This window comes from Microcebus murinus, chromosome 27, assembly GCF_040939455.1.
Source record: "Microcebus murinus isolate Inina chromosome 27, M.murinus_Inina_mat1.0, whole genome shotgun sequence".
Classification (NCBI taxonomy): domain Eukaryota; kingdom Metazoa; phylum Chordata; class Mammalia; order Primates; family Cheirogaleidae; genus Microcebus; species Microcebus murinus.
Window position 1 is genome coordinate 16277733 of NC_134130.1, and position 26226 is coordinate 16303958.

Here is a 26226-nt window from a genome sequence, read left to right on the forward strand (position 1 = left end):
GCACATTGTTTTTGCTAGTATTCTATAAAATTATAGTAAAATTCATCTACAAAAATAAATGGGTAAAACTATAAATAATATTTTGAAAGATGAACAAGGCTAAAGGGCTATTTTTGTTGGACAGTGAATTATGGCAGAAAGCAAAATCAGAGCATGGCTAATTCTAATACAGAACTAGACACACACACTAATGGCACTATAGAGGAAGGCTGTTACATATAAGGATGTAACATGATATGGAAATTTAAGATATTTTTATAAATGATATTGTACCATCTGGTTGGAAACGGGAGAGTTGGGGAGGGAAGGGAGAAACTTAAGTCCACACCTTACTCAAAACCCAAATGGAGTTCCAAATGCTGTTAAGATTTAAAGAAAAAAAACCAGGAAAACTAGCACAGGACAAGATCTGATAATTAAATAGCAAGAGGAGTAATAGCTTAAGTTTGAGAAGAAAAATACAATCATCCTATAAAAGTTAACTTACCTTAAATTTTTTTAAAAAATTATAAACATTAAAATAAACAGGCAAATAGACTAAGAACAAAATTTTCAGTAAAAATGGCAAATTATTTTTATAACATCTTTATAGTACAAAAAGGCAGTTCAAGTCAATTTTTTAAAATGATGTTGAAATACTAAAATAATATAAAGGGCTATCACACATAGACAAGAAAATAAACCTTCATGATAATTAGGCAAAGGACAAAAAACACAGACAATTCATACAACAGAGAAATACAATTAAACAAGCTTATGGGAAAATATTCACATTATTAATCGAAGACATTTTAAATTAAAGCAAAAGTGGGGCACCGTTTTCCAACTGAAAACTAGCAAACATTCTTTTTCAATAAAAACATTCGGCGTCGGCGAGGTTGCACCGAAGCCGTGCGCGCCGTGTTTCCAAGCGCAGAGCAGCACAAACGCTTTAAGCCATAAAAGTGGAATTCACCTTCTGTGAAAAAAAAAATCTTTAAAAAAAAGGAAAAACTGTAAGCACAGATGTGTTTACAGTAGTGCTGTGTTTTTTAGTAACAACTGCCTGAACTGCTGCTTTCTCACCTTGAGGCCACTTTTGTGTCATTCCCAAGTGTGTTCTCCCGTGTGTGCGCCTGTCCCTGGCACGTTGTGGGGGCTCAGGAATTCATCTGTTGAATGAATGAATGAATCAAGCGACTCCATCTTAAACAGCAGCAGCAGATTGCTCTAATATGGTTCTTGATGAAATGTGAACCTATTAATTTGCTAATTATGAAAATTATGTTGCAACTTGGAAAATGCTTCAGGATAGCAGAGCAAAGTGGGTTGAAAAGCAGAATACATAATTGTACATAAATTATGATTGTAACTAGATAACAGTTGTAGGCACATGGACAAACCCTGGAAGAGAATATGTAAATTTAATAATGTTTTTTGTTAGAGTCATGGGATTATGGAAGAAAAGTCTTTTTCTTTTTTAGAATGCATATTAATTTTTCTCTTTTCATGACTGTGAAAAAGGGAGAGGAAAAAATTCACAGGCTCTCGAGTCAGAATACTTAGATACCACTCCTGGCTCTACTACGTAATAGCTTCGTGACCTTGGACAGATCACTGGAACTCTTTGAGCCTCAGTTTCCTCATCTATTAAATGGAGACTATAATAGCTACCTCTCAGAGCTGTTGTGAGGGTAAATGATCTAATGCATGTGAAAGGATTTTATAAACTATAAAGTGCTACATAAATGTAAGACGCCATTATTCTTAAAATAGCCTCTGTTTCGTAAGAAAAATAAGTTTTATTTCTTCCAAACTGTTGACGTTTAGTCATTTACATGCCATGCACAAATAATTGCAAAGTTATTGAAATACACACCTTCCAATCTGTGTTTCGCAAGCTAGTGCTAAACAAGCTCTAAACGCGGCCCTCCTGGGTAGCAGAGGGTTTCCAGCTGGGATTGAGGAAATGCTGGGAATGAATAGGAAGTGAACCCAAAGTGAAAAAGCTTTCCCAGGTGACCAAATAAGGAAAAGCACAGAAAATCTATCACCAACTTTTAAATGTTAATTATTTAATTTTTAAAAATCAAAACAATATCAAAGGAAAAGCCTCAGTCCCATTCCTGTCCCTAATCACCCAGTTCCCTTCCACCCAGGCGGCAACTATAGCTGAGTCACCACCTGTCCTTCTAGGGTCTTTTCTGCAAATGTAAGCAAACATAAGTGTGTTGTTTTTTTCCTTTTAAAAAATTTAGTGCTACATCTTGGTGCTGTTTACATATTAGTTCATAAAGAATTTCCCTGTTCTTTCTTTGGCAGTTGTGTTCCCCTCCATTGGATGAACGTGCCTTTATTTAATATATGCCATCAGGCCACTTTGAATAAAGGGACATCCAGGTTGACCCAGTGTCTGCTCTGCCCTCCAAGGGAGGTTTCATTTTGCTGTAAGCAGTGACAATGAGGCAGGCAGGAAGCTTTCCCAGAGCCATCCAAGCCTGAAAGGGCCCATTGCTTGCTCCTCTTCTGACAAATGAGACGGGTCTTTGAAATCTTCTCAGTTATTTTTCTCACTCAGCCCGCCTCAAAACCACGTGGTTGGAAAGATCTATCTCGGTTTGGCCTTGTTTTAAAAAGTCACTGCGATGCTGTGTTTAAGACTGGAGCCAGACTACCTGGGTCCAAGAGCTGACTCTGCCTGGTTTCTATTCAGATTCTGTCTGGCTCAAAACGGGGATGATCATGATAGCACACACAGGGTTTTATAAGGCTTAGTGAGTTAATATGAACCAGTGGCTCTTATTATGTCTGCCATCTTTCAGAGGGTATCGGGAAGGAGCCACTAAAACAAAACAAAACAAAAAATGGGTGTCTTTATCTAAAAAAATTATACCCTAAAACAGTGGTTCTCAAACTGTGGTCGTGGATCAACAGTGTCACCAGGGAACGTGTGAGGAATGCAAACCTGCAGAGTCAGGAACCCTGAGGGCGGGAGCTAACCATCTGTGCTTTAATAAGCTTTCCAGGTAATTCTGATGCACACTGTGGTTTAAGAACTATTGTTTTAAAATGTAGAGTTTGGCAGGGGAGGGTGGTTTTTAAACATACTTAGGTCATGGAGATCATGCAAATCATGTTCTTTGTGGGACACCATGAATTGGTGACATAGAATTCCATGCATTTTACTAGTGACAAAATACACCCGTGTTATTTGTATGCTGTTCTGTGCATCTCAAAAAATACATACGACTGTCTTCTTTTAAATCACATTTCTGAAGTTTTCTCTTAACGTTTGTTTGCCATGAGTTCAGTAGCACTGGTAGATTAAATAGCAGTTGTCAATATTTTAACTAAAAATATAGAGGAGAAAAATTAAAAATTGAAAAAATTCTGTTAACTCTATAATTACAAAAATGGGAATAAACCACTATGATTTAACTTTTGTCATTATCTTCATTTTTATCTATTAATTCAGCAAACATTGACTGAGTTGACTACATGTCAAAAACTATACTAAGCACTTGCAATTCTGGAGTGAGCAAGACAGGCAGGAGGAAAATATGACCAACCCATAGATCTAGCATATGATTTATCCATAGAAAATAACAGTCCAGTTATACTGTACTCATGTTTGATGCCATTGGACAAACATTCTAGAAAGAAACAAGCCATTACTGTTGCTATTCTCCCTGGGTCTAGCACAATGGTTTCCCCAATGAAGAAATGCTGCTATCCCATAGCATAAAGCAGGGGTCCTCAAACTTTTTAAACAGGGGACCAGTTCACTGTCCCTCAGACTGTTGGAGGGCCAGACTATAGTTTTAAGAAAACTATGAACAAATTCCTATGCACACTGCACATATCTTATTTTGAAGTAAAAAAACAAACGGGCAAAAACACCCGCATGTGGCCCGCGGGCCGCAGTGTGAGGACGCCTGGATAAAGCAAGATGTCAAGTAGGTCTGCGGTTCACTCCAGCCAGTTGGTGAGGCCACCTGGGAGCATGATTTTGAGCAGGTGCTGAGATGAAGTCCTGGCTGGGCAGGAAGGGGTGCTGTGCTGGAGAGCCGTGAGCAAGAAGGAGGTAACCCCAGCAGCAGGCATTTCACGTGCAAGCCCCGAGCAGACTTCCTCTCCTTTGGGGTAGGGAGGCTATTTCTCAGCATTTCTTGGATTTCAAAATCCAGCCCTTCGCCTCGCCTCTCCCTGAGGCTACCAATATTGTTGCCGCCTCCTTTCCCCCGTACTTTCTCCAAGAGCCATTGGGAACAGCCTGGCCGGGTTCAGAGTCCGTGAACAGTAGTTTCCGGATGTCAAGGCCGTTGGCAGGGGAAGATTCTCTCTGCGCTGTCTGGCGGAGGCGCAAGCACCCAGCCCCGCGCTTTCTTCCACGCGTGGAGGCACCGGGTGCTCCGCAGCAGGCGGCAGCAGGCTTGTCTTCCCGCGTGAGCGTGCCTAGACGCTCCCCTTTGCTACTGGGCTGGTTTGACACAGATGTGAAAATGGCCCTTCTCCTTCCACCTCCGTGTCGACCAGCCTCTCAGAACAGACTTACAAAAGGTCGATGCTATGAGCTTTGTGCAAGAAAACAAGAGCGGAGACAAAGCGGCCACTGTAGTCGAGAATCTGTTGTTGGGGCTCATTCTCCATTTGCTCTACAATTAAAAAGGTATGCTTGTCATTTCTAGATTAATCTTTAGTTGCTTCACGCCTCTCCTACAGGAAAATCGTGGCTCCCTATTTAGAATCCAGGATGCTCACGGCTCTAGGGGATTTTAATCAGATCGATCTGATTCAGATGGTCAGCTAGAGCCAAAATTTAGAATGTGTGGTGCAGAAAGCCTGTTCGATAATTTAAGAAATGACAAAGACCCTGGGACCCTACATCTGAAGGCCAAAGGTTTTGTTTCCCCCTATTTCCTTCAAGAGGAGCCAATATAGAAACTTTCCAGGGGAGTCATCACAAGTGGAGGTTATATTTATCCTGATTTGCTGAAGACATTGGAGACTATTTTCCCAAAGATGTTATTTTATTTCCCTTTACTCATATTTTGCCTTTATTGAAATTCAGACTGTCAGGGGGAGAGAGAGACACGAAGCCTCAGGTGTAGCAAAAGGCTGTTTATTTTGGACATCTGGGTGCAGAGCGTCCACCTGAGGGAGGGCCAGCCTTGGGTCTGTAGAGGGCTTCTCGAGGGCAGGAGGGGCTGGGCCCGAACAGCCGCTGCGATAGAAAAAGTGTGTTTCGAACAACCAATTTCTGGGACCCCTGGGTCAGTCTCATCCCGTAGAGATAAGGGAGGGGTAGTTCCTTCCTTATGGGGGTAGGAGCGCTGGCTGCAGCTGGCTGTCAGGTTCACAGCCTCCCGGACTCTCCAGCCCCTGAGGCTACTGTCTCACAAACCATTAACCCCATTCTGCCCCACTCGACTTTGGGAGTTCCCAGCTGGAACCCTAACAAGTTCACAAACTTACTCATCATTCCATTATTTTTAGGTATCCTTTGGGTCTCCATTTCTTGGCTTTTCTAAATATTTGTTTTCTTTTTAAGTTTCTTCATTTTTTTCTTTTTTTTTTTAATGTGAGATAGAGTCTCACTCTGTTGCCCGGGCTAGAGCGCCGTGGTGTCAGCCTGGCTCACAGCAACCTCAAACTCCTGGGCTCAAGCCATCCTCCTGCCTCAGCCTCCTGAGTAGCTGGAACTACAGGCATGTGCCACCATGCCCGGCTAATTTCTTCTGTATATTTTTAGTTGGCCCATTAATTTCTTTCTATTTTCAGTAGAGATGGGGTCTCGCTCTTGCTCAGGCTGGTCTTGAACTCCTGACCTTGAGTGATCCTCCCACCTTGGCCTCCCAAATGCTTGGATTATAGGTGTGAGCCACCGCTCCTGGCCTTCTTCAAACATTTTAATGCTCTTATTTTACTTTGCTTTCCACTCATGGAAAAGTGCATACATGTTCTGGAACATCTAATCTTAAAAACCCACCACAAAATGACGCAAAATTACAAACTAGGCATCCAGTTGGTGTTTCCCACAAGATAATGAATTGTAAAACTCTTAAATTTCCCTGGTTGGTTCTAAGTGTAAGCCGCCATGCCATCTGACTAGCAGATGGCCAACTCCCAGTTACCACTGAGGAACGATGGACAGGAAGAGCATTCTACATTAAACCAGAGACTTCTCTTTTTATAATAACCTCCATTTCCCCTCTTACCAAGTGTGTCCGCAGGGGTGACACTGAAGAGAAAAACTGTGTGTTCACTTTTTTGTTGATTTTCTTCCCATCTTCTATTGGAAGGAAAGTGACAGAGATACCGTGTTTCCCTGAAAATAAGACAGGGTCTTATATTTATTTTTCCTCAAGAAGACACCCTAGGGCTTATTTTCAGGGGATGTGTTACTTTTTTTAAGTACGGTACAACCATCTACATTTATTCAAATATAGTGAAGTCGTCTTCTTCTGGAACATCATCATCACTCTCCAAACCCCGAATTCCATCCTGAATTTCTTGTGACTCTATTTCCTTTAGAACCATCGGCCCCCATCTCTCATGGGGCAGATGAGAAGGGCTGCTCGTCATCTTTCTGCGCAGCCACGCCGGTCACTAGGGCTGATTTTCAGGGTGGGGCTTCTATTGCACAAATGCTTAGAAACCCTGCTAGGGCTCATTTTATGGGTAGGTCTTGTTTTCGGGAAACGCGGTAATGGGGTAGCAGAGGAATGGGGCTCTGCAGACACCTTGATTTTGGACCTCCAGCTTCTATACCTGTGGGAGAATAAATTTCTGTTATTGTTTTTTTGTTGTTTTCTTTTGAGAGTAAAAGAATGAACATTAAGAAATAGGACAAAGCCACGGCCTCTCCCCGGAGGGTGAGCCCTGGCTTTGGTTGGGACTCTCGACACTGTGGACGCACACGTGAGCCTTGGCCATCCGCCGGCTCCGAGCGCGGCTTTCACGGCCAGTCATAAAAGGGAAAGTAAAGGCTCGTTGTGAAGCAGTCGCACATATTTAACACAGGTGAGACAAGCTGGCACCACTGTGATTTATGCCCACTAGCACGGGCTTCCGTGGTTTTGCGATGGCAGAGGGCACAGCTAATAAGGAACTTCAAAAGAAGAGAGAACACGTTGTGAAGTGCAAATTAGTGTAAACAGTGTGCATTTTCCACTATAGGGAAACTAAATTGTACTTGAAAAGATCAGGAAATATCACTATTAGTGCATAGAAATAACCCAGCCATGCGATACGGATTTCACATGATGGGTTTTGCCATAGAGAAGACCCTGTCATCACTATAGTATTTAGCTTTTAAAAGAAATGAAATGGTAGCTCTTGAAAGCACTTAAGAGAGCTTATCTGCCGAATCTACACTTGTAAATATTTTCCTTGTGAAGACAGAATAACTGGAGCTCGTTGCCTGGTAATAACCCTCTACATTTCTAAGACCAAGAATTAAAGTGATCCCCCAAACCCCTACTCACAGGGAAAACAATTCTATCCCCATCAGCGTGTGCTTGAGGATCCCATTTCCATATCCTTGGTTATTTGGTTACTTTTCTCTGGACCTTTTCCCCACTCTTCCTCTTCTCTTAAAATAAGAAACGTAGTTAGGTCTGACTGCAGACTCCCCCAGATCATTCCCACTTCTTACCCCTGTGTCTGTTACTTTAGCTTGGACTACTTCATCAGAAACATAGACACTTTTGAATTCCTAAAAATTATGAACACAAACCAAAACCTTCTTACATCATAATACCAATCTCTCTATTAAGTGGAGTGTGTACACAAGACACTGAGCCCGCCCTGGAAAGCACGCGTTCACCTGCGAACTCACAGCTTTGCAGTGAGACCGGCTCCCTGTTCCTCCCAGGACTTGACCAGAGAGTGTGCAGTGTGGTGCACGGTACAGAACAGAGGGAGAGCAAAACACTGTGATTAGGACGCTTAAGTCAGTTGTTTCTAGTGCATCAATTTAATTGTAAGAAAGTTGGGTAAGTCAAACCCTTTCTGAGACCCCAGAGATCAAAGAGAATTCAGTTAAGGGGAACTGTTTGAAGAGTAGCAGCTATACTATCCTTCACCAGAAGTACTGTGAAATGTAGGTCTTGATACACTTATTTCTGTAATCATTATGCACATTTCAGATTTCAAGGAAATCTGGGAAAAAATGTAGATATAATCATTTGAAACTTGCGTGGACTGGCATTTTGTTTTAGAAAAGCAGAACGCACCATGCTGCAAAGCGAAGGTATGTCCTGATGTAAACTCCTAGTGCCAAGATGGTTGGGGACATCAGTCAAGTCCCTCAAAAGTGACAGAATAAATATACACAACTGTGAAACGTTTCGCAGTCAAACTAAAGCAGATAATCCGTTTAACCAAAGGGACTACACGTCAGAACTGAAAGGAGTGCTATGAATCCCAAACTCAGAAACCCTAGCCCTTTGCCCCATGTCCTTCAGTGCCTTGCATCACAGTGTGGCCCCGTACCCGCAGCACAGGTGCTACCTGGGGGCTTGAGAGACATGCAGAACCCTGGCCCCATCTCAGATCTACTAAATCTGCATTTTAATAAGATTTTCCAAAAGGTCTGCATGCACATCAAGGCTTGAGGAACACTGTTTACTTGATCATTTTCTTTTTTCTTTTTTTCAATTGAGACAGGGTCTCACTCTGTCACCCGGGGTAGAGTGCAGTGGCCTTATTGCAGCTCACAGCAACCTCAAACTCCAGGGCTCAAACTATCCTGCCTCAGCCTCCCGAGTAGCTGGGACGACAGGTGTATGCCACCGCACCTGGCTAATTTTTAAGTTTTTTGTAAAGATGGGGTCTCCTGGTGTTGCTCAAGCTGGTTTCAAACTATCCTTCCACCTCGGCCACCCAAAGTGCTAGGATTATAGGCGTGAGCCACTGTGCCCGGTCACTATCTTTTTATACATGTTAACTGTAAGTTATTTTGTCTTCTTAAACTCCCTCATCAGAAAGTTAAAAACAAAACCATAGCCCTCAATTTCCTTGTATAGCCATCCGCAAAGCCGCTTTCTGTCTTTAGATCCACAGGGTGGCCTGTCCCACCCAAGCCCTAGGCAAGAGGACAAAGCAGCTAAAAGATGGCTCTTGGCCATCAGATATTCCCTTCAGTGAGGGATCTCCCTAGAATCCGCTTTTTTATTTCATGCACTTCCTTACCATTTAGAGTTTTAAAAAACTTCAAAGGAGAACCAGGTGCTCTAGGATGAACAGCTATTTATCATTGCTGTTAATTTACTGAGAGAGAGTTATTTCTGTAGCAATTCTAAGGAGATTTTGAGCAGGGCAGGAAGAAGGAGCAGGCTGTAGCCACACTCACCAAAGAGCAATCTACCCTGCGGCTTACAACACAGGAACCTGGAAAGAAGGGGGTGGGGAGCAGACAGAATGTTCTCTCACCTATTCAAATTAACACAGGGGCAGAGTTGTGGGGCTCTAACTTGAGGTGAGGCGGCTTGTCTTTCTTTTTCAGGGACCTCTAAACCAGCCTCCAGTTTAGTTTTCCATGATGTCAGGCACAGCAGAATTTCCAAGAGTAGAACATTCTAGGAGGGGAGGCATGGGTTCCCAGGGAGGAAGGGCAGATGTCTCAAGGCACGGTTCCAAAGGACATGGGAAATCATTTCTCACAATTCTAGGTCATTTTCTTTGGGGACAAAGCAGAGATAAGTAGCCATTCTTGCTAGTTCTCCAACCTACTCCTTTTCGGAAGGTACTTAAATATTTTCAGGCATTTTAAGGAATTGTTTATAAATGGGCTCCTACCTTTCCTTTTTCTTTTTTTTCTCTTCCTAGCACATGACATGCAGCAGTATCTTCAAAGAATACTCTGTAAGACAAGTGCTGTAAATGATTCCTTAGAGTCACACTTCTTAGAAACAGGATCAGAAGTCACCTGCATCCGAATTACCTGCAGAGCTTGTTAAAATGCAGACAGGTGGGTTTTGCTCCAAATCTACTAAATCAGAACACAGGGGAGTTATATTTTAGAATCTCTATTTTGAACACACTTTTAGGTGATTTTTACGCATGTAAGTATTGCTTATAGTTTAAAACCATTTGAACTTTGGACCATGAAATCACTCTGGCCTGCATAGTATTCCACAACTATCTCTAACACTTAGATAGGGGTAAGAGTGAGCCTGGGGTGTCTTGTCACTCTAGGGAGTCTAAACCCAGCCCAAGCTATTTCAGAGTGTTAGGGGTATGGGCAAAGTTTATCAGTGGATACCTGATAAACCGATTTAACACATTAACTGCCAGGAGAGCTGTATTCAACTTGCTCTAGTTTTGCCCCTGGGACCACTCGAAGCTCATATAAAATCTTCTTGATGTTCTTGTTACAATTAATATTGACAAGTGAATTCTAAAAAACATGGATTAAATGAATGGAAGTCAATAAATTTCATCTATAAATTTTTCTATTTATGTTTACCTTTAAATTACACTTAAAGTTTTTATACTATTTTCATAATAAAACATGGTGGCCCCAAGGGAACATTTCTGATTTTTTTTGTGTGGCCATCAATGTGTTAAGTTGTAGCTTGATGGTTCTCTACCCCAAATCCTCTCTGCTCTGCTCACAAATGTCTCCACACCAACCTGTGGGATAGAACAATCACTGCAAGATAATCATCTACTAGATGATTGTGGAAACCCCGAAAGCTTCACATAGATTACCTGGGAACATACAGCATTCCAATTAGGTATCTAGTTAGGCTATGTCTGAAGTCATTTTGCAAATGATTGACCACATCTTGGGTATTTTGGAGTTTGCAGTGCCACCGGAATTATGCTCCCGTTTCTTACTTTCTACACTAGAAATTCCCCAACGCCTATTCACCAAGCTCTAGCTTCCCTGTGTTCTTGTCACTTTATTGGCATTTCTTTTGTCTTTCCCTGGTAGAAAGGGAACATTCCCATGAATACTAGAATGAGAACGTGGTCCAGAAAGAGAACTAGCACAATGTTCAATGTTTGTGAGTACATTATTGATGCACATTTTAATTAAAGCTCCAAAGACAACAAACAAATCAACCAGTACAAGCTTGAAACATTTATAGCAAAAGAGTTCTCCCTAAGTTATCTGTTTCTTATCAGCGTAAGTTCAATCTTCCACTGAAATCAGCAATAACGTAACAAATATTTGGTGGGCTTTCCCCCACAACCCATGCACTTAGTCCAGATTCACAAACCGTCATCTGGACACCTACACATTGTGGTTAATATTCAATAGTCTTGTTTTTCACTTAATGTGAGATTTCCTCTTTGAGGCCCTGTATTTTAAAAAAAATACACAAAGAATTAAGTTTCACTTCAAAGAAGTAATAAAAAGAATGTTATACTTGGCCCAGGAACTAAATGATTTCCATCCTCACGAAGAGCAGACAACTGTAGGTATATGGCCAGGGCTTGATCCAGACCCCTGAAATGTCGCCACCAATTCTTTTGCCCTAAATGGACTGACTTTTGTCACTACAAACAACCCACAGCTAACTAAACTCAGAATGAGGTGAGCCCAGTCCTTGTACGACAGGCAGTAACGCACCTGACCTTTGAGTGGCATGCGGCCACTCTCTCTTTCCTTTGAGTGGCATGCGGCCACTCTCTCTTTCCTTTGAGTGGCATGCGGCCACTCTCTCTTTCCTTTTTAACCCAAACATCAGTGGTGTGTAAAGCGAAGATTTATTCAGGATGATTCAAGAAAAATTTTAGTCACCCCGATGAGCTACCTGCTTACTGTCTGGCGTTTCTGATCTGAAGCATCCACTATAACTGGCCGATTCATTTTGAGTGTTTTAACACAGCTTTGTGTGTTCGTGTGACAAAAGGGCACATCATGAGTGACAGCTAGTCAGAGGTAGGGGAAATGGCTCTTTTCCACGTGGGCGTTGCGAAGCACACTCTCACAGTCGGGTTGCTCCCTGGGCGTCCAGGAAGAACAGGATGAGCCCTTCTTCCCAGTATAGAGTGAGAGAAAATATCCTTGAATGTTATCGGTATACGACACTGGTCTTGCAGATTATCAGTATGCAATACAATACAGTGGTGTCCTTAACTGTAGCCCCGGGCCACACATTAGATCTGGAGACATTCATCCTACAAAACTGCAACTTTGCATCCTTTGACCTACACAGTCCTGTCCCCCCCCCACAACCACCGTTCTACTCTCTGTTTCTGTGTGTTCAATTCCCTTTTTTTTTTTTTTTTAATTTCACATAAAGTGAGATTGTGTAGTTGTTTTTCTGTGTCTGGCTTATTTCTCTTAGCGTAATGTCCCGGAGATTCATCCATCTTGTCACAAATGTCAGGATTGCCTTCATTTTTAAGGCTGAATACTTTTCCATTGTGTCTATAACACAATTTTTTAAACCATTTTATCTGTCAATGGACACTGGTTGCTTCCATAGCCTGGCTATTGTGAGCAATGCTGCGATGAACACGGGAGTGCAGATGCCTTTATGAGGTGATGCTTTGTTTCCTTTGGGTATATACTGAAAAGAAGGATTGCTGGGTCACATTATAGTTCTATTTTTAATTTCTTTAGGAACCTCTATACTGCTTTCCATAGTGGCTGCACCAATCTACATTCCCACCAGCAGTGTGCAAGTGTTCCCCTTTCTCCACAACCTCGCCAACTCTTGTTATTTCTTGTCTTTTTGATATTAACCATCCTAACAGGTGTGAGATAATACTTCATTGTGGCTTTGATTACCTGATGATTAATGATGTTAAGCACTTTTTCATATACATATTGGCCATTTGTATGTCTTCTTTTTAGAAATGTCTATTCATGTCATTTGCCTATTTCGTAATCGGGTTATCTGGTTTTTTGCTATTCAGTTGTGTGAGTTCCTGATATACTTTGGATACCAACCCCTTATCAGATATATGGTTCACGAATATTTTCTCTCAATCCATAGGCTGCCTTTATTTATTTATTTTTTCCTTGTAATTTATCTGTTGAAAAAAATCTCAGGCTGTTTGATCTATAGAGTTTCCCATAGGCTGGATTTTGCTGATTACATGTCCTTGGTGTAGTTCAATGTCCCTCTGTCTTGGTATTTCCTGAAAATTGGCAGCTGGGTCTAGAAACCAGATCAAATTCAGTTTGGCAAAGCTCTAGATGGTGTTGTGTTCTTTGATCAAGAGGCATATAATGTCTGGTTTCACTCATTTTTGATGTAAGCAGTTATTGATATTCAATGCCTGGTTCTCTTAATTCATTAGGAGTTGTAAAATTGTGACATTCTAATTGTATCACTTTGGGTTTTTTTGCTAGCTATAATAATTTTATAAGGAGATATTTATTTAGGAGTGTAGTTCACAAAGGAAAGGCAAATAAATGCTTGATATTTTTCTTTTATCTACACAGTTTTCAGAGCAATAAATTGGTCCTTGTTCTACATACACACATGGTAGCTTGCTCCCTAAAATTTCCTGGCTCTGTGTTCCCAACCCATCCACTTTTATCTGAATCTTTTCATCATCTCTCTGGCGTGGGTCCCGACACTAGAAGAGAGCCCGTAGGTCGGTTCTAAGAGCTCACAGGGCTGCACTGCTCTAGTCACTCTAAGCCTATCCTGGGCCCCTTGAATCACCAGCAATTGGGTGGGCAAACGCCTCAAAGTTTCAGCAGTTGTTATCAAATTGACCTGCTGTGGTTTCCAGTTTCACCTATTATGGGATTCTTCCATTCTCAAACCCATCAAATTCAGCCCCATTGCTTCTCCATTTTCTCTTTCAGAGATGCCAAAAAGGCTCAGGTCTTGTGGCTTACATTTTAGGGTTCGTGGGTTCACTGTGTTCCCTGGCCTTGTCATACATATTTTCCATGGATTTTTGCTTTTACAATCTAGTTGCCCTGGGATTTTTTCCCCCTTATAGTTTAGGATCCTGAGCTTTTGCATGTGTGTGCCTATGCATGTGTCTGTATGTATACACACATATACACACACATATATACACTTTATTGAGATATAATTCATATATTATACAATTCACCCACTCTTTTTAGTGGGGAATTCAGGAAGCTCCAAAAGTCATGCTGCCACCATTTTCTCAGCTTTACAAAACAACCCTGTAAGACAATCTTCAATATTGGACTGTTGAGATGAGGATGATTTTGTTATGGTAGCAGATCCAATGGTGAGCTTGGCTAGAGACAAACTGGAATGTGTAGCAGGTGGTAGAGATATACGGTGTTGTATTTTTCCGTGTATTTAGAAGCAGAAACGCCAAGGGCTCCTGCCATGTATAGTGTCTGAGCAATTGCTGACAGTGCTGTGTGTGACAGAAGAATTGGCAAGGACATCTGATATCCATCCATCACCCCAAAAGTCTCATTAATTTTATCTTCTTTATTGCCTGGATTCCTTCTAGTTGATCAGTCTTTGAGGAGTAAAAAGAAATGAAGGTTGCTATTCAACGGGTATAAAGTTTCAGTTCTTCAAAATGAAATGAGTTCTAGAGACCTGCTACACAACATGATGCTCATAGTCAGTAAAACTGTACTGAACACTTAAAACTTCATTAAAAGAGTAGCTCTCATGTTAAATATTCTTACTACACTAATAAATAAACATAACAAATACATAATATTAATACAAGTGCAATCTTGCCACTTTCTGCCAGGGCCTGACTACGCTTGTGCACTTTTCCATTTGTCACTCAAGAAACATAGCTCTGCCCTTGAGGAGCTCTCAGTGACACAGAACCCAGATGACAGCGGAACAACCAACACTCTGTGAAACAATAGAGCTCATTTCCCGGGGTCTATTTCTGAAAAGTTGTAAAAACAAAAATAAAACTCTCAAGGTCTCATCTGAGTCTCTTCCTAAGTGTCATGATTTGGGGATGGGGGCGCAAACATCTATAATGTCGTCTTGAAAAGTATCTCCCAGGCTTCCCCGACAAGAAGGCCATATATATTTTGCCCAGGCCCTAGCAACTTCTGAGTCTACCCTTCTAACTCTGCCAGACATTTCTAGCAGGACTTGCTCATACACCAGTCTGTCACTGCTAACTCAGCAATTAAACTTGTAAGAATCCACTCGGCCTCCAACAATTTCTTCCCCAAAGGTGTTGATCAGACTTGGTATAAACTTACACCCATTTCTTCTTTCTGCCCTTGTCCATCCTTTAGACAAACTGCTAAAGGGCAGCGGGGAGAGGATGTAAGAGCGACCTTCGCACAGCCCGTGGCCTGGATAATCAACCCCTGAATAAAGGACACGAGACTTCCTACTGTTTCATTTTAAAGCTGCATCTGGACAGTGAAGACAGGAGCCAGCAACCCTTTCTCCTGAGCACACTCCGTGGATGGCAGGCCACCCTCAGAATGCCACCCCAACATAACCGATTCCTGCACACACCGCTAGTGGTGACTTGTTTTCTTAAACAGCAAAAGTTTATTTTATTTCACTGCTCCATCAAAATTATTTTTCTCATTTATCATGCTGTTCCTGTCTGGTGTGTTCTTCCAGAACTAACATGCATGAAAATTATGTTAATGGGCCTTGGATGGGTTTTAATGTACTTCATATAATCAAGAAACTAAACAAGCAGGAAGGATTCTGAAAGGTGCTCATTCTGCTAGGAATTGCCGCTTGCTCTCGTAAGACATGTTTTTGAGGAAAGCAACTGCCAAGCTTCAAACCACCAGCAGTGCCCCTAGAAAAGGCTTGTTTATTCAAAAAGGAACACAGACTGGGAGACGTGTCACTCTACCCCACTACACTGAGTGCCCAGGGTCTCCATCAAGCAGTGGTGGTTTCGTGGAGAGAGACTGGGAAGGGATTTGGAAAAGATTTTGAACACGGAACCTGACCAAGAGAAAAACAAATTTCGATTTTTGAGGAGCAGCCTGGGGAAGAACATCCCTTGCCTGAGGAAAGCAGTGTGGGCTCACGCAGAGATGTCACCGTCGTGCTGGGTGGTGGCCCACTTCCAGAGCACGCGGACGTAGGGAAAAGCTGGGTTATAAAGAGCTCTTTCTGCTACTTCTCAGAAGTGAATATCCCAAGATTTAGTACAAGATAGACTCACATTATCATAAATTTTCCTCCATAAATGGGTCTTATAGAAAAACTCCATTGATCTTGTTCAAGAACTGGAACTTTGAGGAGCAACATTAAATAGCTTTGAGATCTTGCCTTGAATACTTATATGCTGACTTTTTTATAAACAACTGCCAAAAAAATTCTTGAGAGGCAGGAATTGGGGTAGTCTCTGGAATACAACTTCCACCACAGGAAAAAACAACAACAACAAAAACCCCTGATCAACAATATCAAAGAATGCTACAATCGTGTATATGAAATAAAAATAAAGGCATTGATCTGCTATTTTAAGCTATTTCAATGATAGTATCAGATGGATTGATTGACCAATCAAAGCTATGGCATTGGATTTATAGTAGTTAAAATGGCCAAAATATGTGATCTCAAAAGGATTCCAATATGTAAAATATGTAACCTTCACTCTTATCTCCGATTCCATCCAGGACATTGACGTCATCTCTGGCCAGTAACAGAAGGACCTTTGTGCGTTTCACAGGAGAAATGGATCTGGCTTCCAAGTTTTTGTTTTGTTTTGTCTTTGTCTAATCGGTCTTCTGTTGAGAACAAGGAGTATTTTGCTTCTTTAAGAATAACAGGGCAAAACACAGCTGGCCGGGCAGCCGTGGGAGAGCCGGCCGGGGCAGGCGGTGGCCGGCCGGGGCTGCGACCGCTGGCTGGCAGAGGCTGCAAGCGGAGCGGGGACCTGGCACCACGTGTTTCGGTGCAGCCCCGTCCCTCAATGGCCCAACAACAGCTCGAACTCCACAGTTGGAACTGTCAAACTGATCAAGGCTCGGTCTTTGGAAATAAAAATATATGCCTCCAAGAGAGGTGCCACATTAAGCCTATCACTTACTTTGCGCTTCAACACAAGATATGAGTCAAATCGTCTCTGACTGTTTGTTCCAATAAGGGCCCCCTGGGCAGGGGGCAGGGGGCAGGGTTGCAGGGGGAAGTGGAGGAGGTGAGGGTGGCAGTGGGGGGTGTGGCGCAGAGAGAAGGGGACAAATGGGGAGAAGCCCCCCGGGGTGGAAGAGGAAATAAACTCTGAATGGGTGAAAGAACAAAAATGGAAGATGTATGAATAAAGAATATGGAAATGGAAAAAGAATGAAGAAATGGAAGCCATGTCTTAACCATACGTTTCCCACCTTAGTTCACTCACAGTCAATCCTGTAGGCAGAACAAGATGGTAACCTCTCTCTGCTCTAAACGATTCAAACTCCTGACAAGTATCAGGGCTATGAGTATGCCACACTTTTAAAAAGACATTGACCCACTGTTGTATTCCGGAAGAGTATGACTAGAAAGATGAGCATCATGCGGAACGGTTGAGGAGGCTGAGTATGTTTAGCTGGGGAAGACTTGGCAGAGGTATAGTGATTAACTCCGAGTTCACAACGGGCAGGAAGGCAGATAAATACACTTTAAAAACAAGTGTTGCTATTGATAACAGATAGAGGGTCAAATTTGGGATCAATGTAGAATTTTCTAATATTCAGAATCACCAAAAATGAAATGAAATTCCTCGCAAAATAATGAGGGCCCTGTCACTAGATGCATTTCAGAGTTGGCTGCTGAGTACTCATTGGAGTTTCTATAGCAAGGAATTATATTAGTCAGAGCTCCCAGTCACAAGTGGCAAAATACCAATTCAAGTGGCTTAAGCAAAAAAAGGAAATTAATTGGTTCGGTGTCATTCTAGATTCAGGATAAATAGATCCCAAAGTTCAAATGATATCGTCAGGAACGTCCCTCCCTTGCTCAGCTCTGCCTGCGTTGTGTGGCCTTCCTACTCAGGAGGGCTATCCCTGAGATGGTGGCAACCAGGGCCACCCAGAGCTCTGGTCTTATTCTATACCTCAGCTCCTCTTGCTTAAGAGCGCCAGCAGCTGCTGGAATTCTCGCTGGCTGGTGTCGAGTGGCTCAACAGAGCCTGCCGCCGTGGTCCCGGGAAACCCACGGTCCCGCTAGCTGGAAGTCACATGCTCACTCCGGCACGCGCCTTGATGTCCATGGGCATGGAGCACCTTCCCTGGCCCCAGCTGGGTCCTGTGCACGACCCTAGAGCAGACGGGGGAGTCGGACCGAGCGCTGGCGAGGGAAAAATCAAGATGCTGCTATCGGAAGAAAAGGGAAGAGATTCAGCACAAACAAAATAACAGCTATCCTACAAACTCTGCATTCTCTTCCAGTTCATATCAATTTATAATTCACATGCACCACATCAAGAACTAGGTATTTGTTCTATAATTTAAAGCCACACTTTTGAACTTTTAGATATTTAATCCCTTTATTCAGTAAAATCAACATAGAAAATAAATTATTTAAGTAACAGTCTATTACCTCCCTTTGCAGAGTATATTATATCAACATATAGACAGAAACAAGTGGTGTGCTGCAATAGCTCTCTAAAAAATAAAGCCTTGATTTATAGCATTTGCCAGTTTCCGTGGTGTTCATACTCCCATAATTGCCCATTTCAAGCTGCCAACGTGAGGTCACTAAACATGGAGTTGGGAAGAGCCATGACACGCACACTCACCTCCCCTGAGTGGGAGCCCTCAGCTCCGGCACACGCAGGTGGGGCTCCCTGAGTGCTCCACGCCTGGGAGAAATGATCCCAGATGACAGAGTCCAGCTTTTCTCATTTCATTTGAGGACACAGTAAAAGACTATGGGTTTAAAATGTAGCTTAAAATATTTAAATTAAGTACATCAATTTCCCTATAGTGGGTGCTATTAAATATATCAGTGAATTTTTTTCAACATGATGTGGAATTCCTAGTGAGGTCTTCATAAAATAGTTCTCATTCCTAGCTTTGACTTGGATGGTCACAGGGGTCCTCAAACTTCTTAAACAGGGGCCAGTTCACTGTCCCTCAGACCGTGGAGGGCCGGTGGAGAGCGCAGCACACATTCCACACATGCGCACTGCGGGCCCGGGACGAGTCAGCTGCTAAGCAGGACAGGCAGCGGTGGCAAAAACACCTGGCGGGCCAGATAAATGTCCTCGTCAGGCTACATGTGGCCTTCGGGCCGTAGTTTGAGGACGCCTGGGAAGGAAGACAGAGGCATTGCTAATTGGTAGCTAACAGTGATACGCCTACACTATTCGAAAAGCCTAATATAAGACCCCTCTCTGCCTAACAAAAACTGGCATGAGCTTTGGCAAAAAGAACCAAATCTAATAGGAAATACTAAACATGGACTTAAGTCCACAATAGCTTATCAACAACTTATTTTGTAACAAATGCAAAAACAATGAGGAAAACAATTATAACTGTGTATCAATGTCACATGGCAGGCAAGACAACATGAGGAAGTGATACAGCAACTCAAGGGAAGAGCCCTTCCTCACGGTGTACGAATATGACCCACTGAAGGTGCCTTTGCAGAGCTGCTTGTGTTTCCCTCCCAGAGGGCCTGGAGCATCCTACATCCCAGAGAGAAAATGGCAAATACTTCAAGGAAAGTGCTTATAATTCAACCCTTTTCAAATATTGCAAAATAGAATGTAGCTAAATATATATTTCTCGGTGTGTTTATAGTATCCTGTTCGAATTGCAGAAATTAGTTTTGTCCTCTCCCTCAGCGGCCTTGACTGCTTAGCTGTTTTCAAACTGTGAAAAGACAATTTCAACTCAACACTTGGAAACGATGGTGGCTAATACTTGCATATGCTAACTTTGTCTTGGGCGCTGTTTTATTTAATGTAGGCCCTGTGATGCATTCACTCAACAAACAGAATCACACCAGACGTGCTTTATATGTGCAATAAATGGTTCTTAAGAGGTGATTCAAGCAAGTGAGGCCTGAGTCAGGGGCCAGCAAAGGAAGCGGAAGCCCCGGAAGTTACACAGAGTGACAAAAAAGTGAGGGAGGCCTGAGAACCGCCAGGAAGGCCAGAAACAGGGTCTTTCCCTGCTCTCTAAAGCCACTTGAGGTGTTTGTGCCATTTATGCCATAGCTAGAAAAAACTTAGGACATCTTTTTTTTTAAATTAGACATCTGAATTTTAAAATGCGTGAATTTCAAATAATTTCATAGGGAGGATATTTTTAAGGAAATCATAAACCCCAGAAGCCATAAAAGAAAAGATTGATCTACTGAATTTGTCTCAAAATTTAAAACTTCTATAGGAAAAAAATACCACAAGTAAAGCCAAAAGACAAATGACAAACTTGAATAAAGCTCATGCAATGAATATTGCTCCATACAAAAGGATCTCTTATAAATTAGGGGGAGAGAGAGAAAAGAAGACAGAGAGAGAGAGAAGGAGCGAGGGAGGAAGGGAAGGAAAATGGTAGAATTAAGCTAGCAAGGCAAAAAGAAAAGCAAAAGACAAACATGAAAACTTCTCATAATTTTATATATCACTCATAATTTAAAAATATAAATATCACCCATAATTTTAAAAATTCAAATTGACACAACAATGAAGTATCTCCTTTTCAACCTACACATTTAAAATTAAAGCAAGCAGGTCAGCAAGTGTGTGGTGAGAGGTAAATTATGCAACTTGAGGACAATTTGGCAAAACATCAAAATGGAAAATGCATATATCCTTTGACTTTGCAACTTGATCAGAATTCAAGAAAATAATTCAAGAAAAAAATCTAGAAAATACATGAAATCAGGATTTTGACTAATGAGCAAGCAAGCTATCTAAAAACGAACACTATTGCTGCTAAACGATTGATGATATGATTTATACTATGGGAGAATGGGAGCTTTCTTGGACTGGCCTGATGGAGACAGGTCAATTTAGCAGAATATTTATGAGCAAGGGTAATAACAAATTCTCAGCCTACTTTGATCTGTGACTTGCTTGAATTGGCTTTGCTTTTGCCCTCCCCCAGACTGTTCATCCTGGAGAAATCAAGGGTATCGGACACCCAGCGCGTCACAGTCCAGATCAGCAAACTACGTGCCGCACATGCCGGGGACCAGGGAGGAGAGAGGAGGAGGGAAGCAGAGCAGCAGAGACGCCAAGCGTGCCGGGAGTGCGCCGTGGGTGCACCTCCCACTCAGATGGGCCTGGATGACAGGAAGAGATTGGGGGGCTGCAAAGGATTACAAAGACCATCCCAACAGTAGGGAAGAACAAAGCCACGACTCAGAAATAGGCAGGAATATTTGAGACTTAAAGACAAATTTAAAAGATACTGGAAGGTGGCCGGGCGCTGTGGCTCACACCTGTAATCCTAGCTCTTGGGAGGCCGAGGCGGGCGGATTGCTCAAGGTCAGGAGTTCAAAACCAGCCTGAGCAAGAGCGAGACCCCGTCTCTACTATAAATAGAAAGAAATTAATTGGCCAACTGATATAGATATAAAAAATTAGCCGGGCATGGTGGTGCATGCCTGTAGTCCCAGCTACTCAGGAGGCTGAGGCAGGAGGATCGCTTGAGCCCAGGAGTTTGAGGTTGCTGTGAGCTAGGCTGACGCCACGGCACTCACTCTAGCCTGGGCAACAAAGCGAGACTCTGTCTCAAAAAAAAAAAAAAAAAAAAAAAAAAAAAGATACTGGAAGGGGGGCAATAAGACTGTTGGCACTTATCTATAGCCATCAACGGACAAACGAAAACAGATGCCCGGGGTCTCAGTATGTCCTCTATCAGCGCGTCTCAAACTTCACACATTCGTGAATCTCCCTCAAAAGTCTTGCCGTATTAGCCTAAAGGCATATTAGCTCTAAATTAATTTCCCTTTCTCCAGCTTCATCTTAAGGAATAATATCCATGAAATAACAGGTATGCTAGAAATAGTCTTCTAATACATGTTAAATAAATACGTAGACGACAAAACGTATTTTAGAGTTTATTATACGCCACCTAATATCATGCTGTGACCCAGCAAGGGACACTGTCCCACCGTGAGAGGCGCAGCTCCTCAGAGACAGTCACAGAAACTGCGCATCATCCAAGCTGTCATTTGTTCCTGTTTATACCACATGTGACAACTTAGACCAAACATCAAGTATGAAATTGGGGATAGCAGATGGCGTTTTAAAACTGTGCTAAGGCATAAATTAACTTACTACAGACGGGTGAGAAACCAACATTTTTGAACCACTATTGTGTGCAGCCTGCTTGCTAGTTATATAAAATATTTTATGAATGGACATGGAATTTACCCAAAATCAAATCATGCAACCAAGCAAGTGAGCTGCTAATGCAAACACCTCTGTATTCTCAAGCCCTGACAACCTGATATTAAATACCATTTCAAAGTAGTTTGGGCTCAGTTTTGACTTCCAACCTTTGAGGAAGGCTGTTGGATCCCACTTAAAAGGATGACTGTCCTCTAAGGGGAACCACAATACCACAAGCAACAAGAAAAAAGACACAACCATCAATTATCTTACAGCATTTACTGAAGACGGGGAGGTTTCGCAACAGCGTGGCAGCCAGTTGGAGCAGTGGTTGGTTTCTCTGTGCCTGTTTGTTTGCTTCAGGTACGTGGCACCCATGTCCCCTACCAGCATGGTTCTCTGGGTGACCAAGGAAGGTTTTTAGCGAGGATTGTAATTGTGTGAGTGTGGACGTCTCTACTTGGAGAACGAAACAACTTACCTCCCACTGGTCACAGAAAGGAGCAAAGGAATTGGCGCCTTACTCTCCCGCTTAAATGGTCCATGGCTTTGAGGATTTGGGGAAGGTCACTCCCCTGGTCACCCCTGGGCCGCGACAAAAGCACTCTTCCTCATGCAGCCAGTGAGGCTGAGGCCGGGCGGGGCAGCCAGTGCCAGCATGTTCTGGGGCACTCGGAGGGAACAACCAAAATGACTAAATATTTGGGAACAAGTTCTCAAACAAAAGAAGTGAAGGAATTTGGTATATTGTGCCTTCCGGGAAGAAGGCGGAGGGCAGACATACAACCATGCTTCTAAGGGACAGGGACGACTATTGCCAGGGAGATGACAAGAATCTGTTGGCCGTATGCATACAAGTGACCTTAACAGGTGTTCTGTGTGCACTGGCATTCCCTGGTCCTTTCTAGAAGATCGCTATGCACGGGAGGCAGGGCGGCGAACACTTTGGGCACACGGGCTCTGAGCAGACTCCACGCTCCTGACTGCGCGTTGGGCTCTCTGAGCCTCAGTTTCCTTGCCTGTAAAGTAACAACAACAAAAGCACCCACCTCATTAAGCTTTTGTGAGAATTAAATCTGTTGCTGTATGTAAAATGTGTAAGCCATGAGCAGCGCACGGGAAGGGCCGTGTTTGCCACTGTCTGTTCTGTTAGTGTTACTCTGACTGCAAGCACTTACTGTATTTCCATTAACAATAAGAAGTTCGGTGTGAAATTGAGGTGAGATGCGGAGTAGAATTAAATTTGTTACTGGGGGACTGGGACTTTTTCCTTCAGTGTTCCTTTGACTTATTTTGTTTGTCTTGTTGTTCGGGCTGGGCTGGTGTAAGCACCGTCCTTCCCAGAGGCCCGGGCGGCGCAGGGTGGCCGCTGAGTTCTCCCCGGCCAGCTGGTTGGGTGCTGACCACACAGCCGCACCAGCCCTGCGTCGAGAGATGTTTCCTGAACGCAGCCGCGAGAAACATCTCCTGCCGAGGCCGACGTTGCCTCGCTTGCGTGCATGTGGCTGACAGCCGCCTGCAGTCTGCCAGTCAATACACACGTGTGACGGCGTCTCTGCCTATGGGGGGGTCCCTGCATTGAAATTTACAAAGGCTGCGGCAGGCTCCGTGTGTCTCTGCACTTGGCGTCCGTCAATAAAGTCAGACCTGGCCTCCCCTTTCTGGAAGGCAGGTAACGCATCACACATCCACCGCTTCAAGAAGCGCGCCCGAGCAGAGTGGAGCTTGCGGGTAGCTAAGAGAAGTAGTCCGGGTTCTGGGGCCACAAAACCGTGGTGATAGGAGGTGACCTCAAGCACTGGTGGAATCTCCCAGCGAAGCGGAGCGTGCCCACGGGCGCGCTGCAGGGTCCCTCTGAGGGGAGCTGGGTTCGCGAGACCACGCAGTGGTCACCCCAGGGCAGCCCAACACATTGCCAAAATCGGGACAGCTTATTTACTGTGCACATTGGGACAACTTCTGAGAGTAAAAAGGGGGGTTACTAATAATTACAAGAGAACAACAAGGATGAACTGAATCATCGCCCTACCTGTCTTAACCCATGTGTGTTGCTACTGCAAAATACCACAGCCTGGGTAGCTTATAGACAATAGAAGTCTATTTGGCTCACGGTTCTGGAAGCTGGGAAGGCCACGGTTGAGGGACCGCACCTCTTTTTGCATCATAATATGAGGAAGACGTCACATGGCAAGAGAGCTTGTGAGAAAGAGACAGAAAGGGACAGATCCATCCTTTATATAGAAGCCACTCCCGAGATAATGGAACTAGTCATCCCTGAGGGCAGAGCCCTCCTGACTTAATCACCTCTTATTTTTTAATTTTTTTATTTTAGTTTATGTCAGCACATTACAGGGGTACAAATGTTTAGGTTACATATGTTGCCTTTGCCCCACCTGAGTCAGAGCTTCAGCGTGTCCATCCCCCAGACGGTGTGCACCGCACCCATTAGGTGTGAATATGCCCATCCCCCCTCCCCCCACCTGCCCGACACCTGATGAATGTTATTACCATGTGTGCACTTAGGGTTGATCAGTTAATACCAATTTGATGGTGAGTCCTTGTGGTGTTTGTTTTTCCATTCTTGTGATACGTCACTTAGTAGAATTATCCATCCAGGATAATACAAGAGGTGCTAGATCACCATTGTTTTCTGTGGCTAAGTAGAACTCCATGATGTACATAAACCACATTTTCTTAATCCAGTCATGTATGGATGGGCACTTGGGTTGTTTCCTCATCTTTCCAGTTGTGAATTGTGCTGCTATAAACATTCAAGTGTAGGTATCTTTTTTACAGAATGTCTTTTTTTCCTTTGGGTAGATGCCCAGTAATGGGATTGCTGGATCAAATGGTGGTCCTACTTATAGCTTTTTGAGGTATCTCCATATTGCTTTCCACAGGGGTTGCACTACTTTGCAGTCCCACCAGCAGTGTATGGGTGTTCCTATCTCTCTGCATCCACACCAACATTTATTGTTTTGGGACTTTTTGATAAAAGCCATTCTCTATGGGGATACGTGATATCTCATTGTGGTTTTGATTTGCATTTCCCTGATGATTAGAGATGTTGAGCATTTTTTCATATGTTTGTTGGTCATTATTCTGACTTCATTTGAAAAGTTTCTGTTCATGTCCTTTGCCCACTTTTTAATGCCCACTTAATTTTTTTCTTGCTGATTTTCCTAAGTTCTATATAGATTCTAGTTATCAGCACTTTATCAGATGTGTAACATGGGAATATTTTCTCCCATTCTGCAGGTTGTCTGTTTGCTCTTGTGATAGTTTCCTTGGCTGTGCAAAAGTTTTTTGAAGTTTATCAGGTCACATTTATTTTTTTTGTTGTTTCTGTGATTACCTTTGGGTCTTGTTCATAAATTCTTTCCCTAGGCCGATGTCTATAAGAGTTTTTCCAAAATTTTCTTATAGAATTCTTATAGTTTCATGCCTTGGTTTAAGTCTGTTATCTGCTGTGAGTTGATTTTTGTGAGAGGCGAGAGGTGTGGATCCTGTTTCAGTCTTCTACAAGTGGCTATCCAATTTTTCCAGCACCATTTATTGAATTCCCAGGAGATCTAGAAGAATTCTGGGGCCTAAGACATATAAACAGGGCAGTGGTTTCTAAATGTTTTGCTATCCATAATAAGAAAGCCCCATTTCGGGTAACCTCTCTCCTAATCTTCAATTAAACATCCGTGTTAGAAGAGTCATTACAATGAAGAGGAAGAAATAGGCATGAAGGAGTGTAATGGGAAGAGACAGTAACTACAAACTGCAACCAAGAAGTAATTGGAAAGCATTTTGTTACAAAGGCAATGGTGAGGAAGTGCAGAGAACACCAGCATGCTTAAAAACTAGCCACCATCCGCAGGACGTGACTTCCAGTTGAACTTATTTTAGGTTAGAAGGTGAACAGATTGAGGTTTATGCTGTTGTAATTACCTATAATTACCATTTTGGAATTTTTTACATAAAAGGAAGTAGGTAACAGTTATGATGCAATAATCCACCACATACAGTTTTGTTAATTTTGTCTGCGGCAGAAGCTGGGGAGGGTAC